Source organism: Sinocyclocheilus anshuiensis, unplaced genomic scaffold (genome assembly GCF_001515605.1).
Source record: "Sinocyclocheilus anshuiensis isolate Anshui unplaced genomic scaffold, SAMN03320099.WGS_v1.1 scaffold2329, whole genome shotgun sequence".
NCBI classification, from domain to species: Eukaryota; Metazoa; Chordata; class Actinopteri; order Cypriniformes; family Cyprinidae; genus Sinocyclocheilus; species Sinocyclocheilus anshuiensis.
The window spans coordinates 95,698-97,805 of NW_015552527.1; the positions used below are offsets into that span (position 1 = coordinate 95,698).

The following is a 2,108-nucleotide window of genomic DNA, read 5'->3' on the forward strand; positions in this document are numbered from 1 at the left end:
TTATAAACTATTTTAATTTTATAAAATAAAACTATACAATAAATAAAATACAAACAAAACTGTATTTTATATATTAAATAGTATATGTTTATTTTATTTTAAAATAAAATAGAAATATTGAATAAAATAAAACATTAAATAAAATATAAAATAAAAATATAATATTAAATAAAATACCACAACAGCTCCGCTACATAAGCTTCACCTTTAATACGAAGCCCAAATTTCTGTGACCTGACTCGACCCAAACTATCAAACTTTACAACCTGAAATTGCCCACGCTCTCTTTTGCCTATTTCTTCTTAGAGCAAGCTGATCCAGACGCCCTGAAGCTTAAATTAAAACTCATTACAATAAATCAGATGAACCCACATCCTGCAGCACACGGGAAAAGCCCATGATGCCTTAAAATGCAGTGTTCGTCAGCGAGGCGAGGTTCTGGAGCAGAATCTTCTGCTCACCGAGGCTGCATTTATTTGATCAAAAGCACAGTAAAAATTGTGAAATATTATAACAATCTAAAACAGCTGTTTTCTATGAGAATATATAGTAAAATGTAATTTATTCCTGTGATGCGCAGCTGTATTTTCAGCATCATTACTCCAGTCTTCAGTGTCACATGATCTTCAGAAATCATTCTAATATGCTGATTTGCTGCTCGAGAAACATTTCTGATTATTAGCAATGTTGAACACAGTTGTGCTGCACAATATTTTTGTGGAAACTGTGATACATTTTATTTTTCAGGAAAAAAGATTGATGAAAAAAAAAATTCCCATTAATTTCAGTAAAAAAAACAAACTGCATTTTATATTAAAGTTCAACTTAAACCATAAAAACATTTTTGTTACATAAAATATTAACTGAAATTAAATAAAATATAAAAATGGACTTAAATTGATTTTAATTTAGCAACTTCTAATTTTAATTTAATTTAACTTCATGTAATAAAATAACTAAAGCTAAAACTGAAATAAAAATGAATTAAAACTATATAGACATATTAAAAAAAGACTAATTAAAATGACAAACCACACAACAAAATTACTAAAATTATAACAAAATTTAAAACGAAAAGGGACATAATAATATTTGAGTGAGTTTTGAATTTTTGCATTCATTTCAGCTCAAAAACCCTTTATCTTACATTAAACTAAAACCATAAAAAACATTGTCACTACTTGAAATAAAATAAACGTTAACTGAAAAGAAACAAAATATTTAAAAAAATATTTTATTTAAGCAACATTTCTCATTTTCATTTAGTTTAACTTGATTCACTAAACTAAAGCTAAAACGAAATAAAAATTTATAAAAACTATATAGACATTTTAGAAGAAAAAAACTACTTAAAATGACAAAGTAAACAAAATGACAAAACTGTAACTTAAATTAAATAAAAAAGGACAAAAAAACAATGAAAGAGTGAATTCAGATTTTTTTTGCATTCATTTCAGCACAAAAAAAACTGCATTTTATATTATAGTTAAATTTTTGTGAAATAAAAAACACCAAAAAAAAAAAACTAAATTATATATATATATATATATTTATTTATTTTTATTTTTTTTTACATTTCAACATGTCTCATTTTCATTCTCAACTTGATGTACTAAAATAACTAAAGCTAAAACTGCATCTTATATTCTCACACAATCCAGTTTAACAGTCAAGTAGACTCTATAGTGCTCCCTAGACGTCTGTGCTGAACCTCGGGACATACAATCATTATTAAATCTCTCAGAGACACATTAGCTGCAGATGTTTGCTGGCATTGTTAGAGAACTCAATAAAGATTTGTCTGCGATAGACGCAGATATGATGGCATGGAGTTCAGACTGAGATCCTGTGCTGATGCTCTCGTGGCTAGAGTCTGATTTCCCCAAAGCCCTGATCGTGATGGTGATGATGGACTGATTTCATCTCAAGCGTCCGAATCTACAGCCCTCTAGAGCCGTCTGTGTCTGCAGAAAAACACTAAACCACTGAATCACGGCAAAACACTAAAGCAGTCCGCAGAAAAACACACGGCAAACTGAGACCAAAGCTGCGAAGCAGAAGTGTGAAATCTGACAGACGGAGCGTTCTGACTCGTGTGTGTGTGTGTG

General features: G+C 29.3%; 1 protein-coding gene across 1 annotated transcript in view; it reads right to left on the reverse strand.

Annotated features, from left to right (window-relative positions):
• LOC107663568 (adhesion G protein-coupled receptor A1-like) overlaps positions 1-2,108 on the reverse strand; it is a 74,880-nt gene that overhangs the window by 16,015 nt on the left and 56,757 nt on the right. The window lies entirely within an intron of this gene.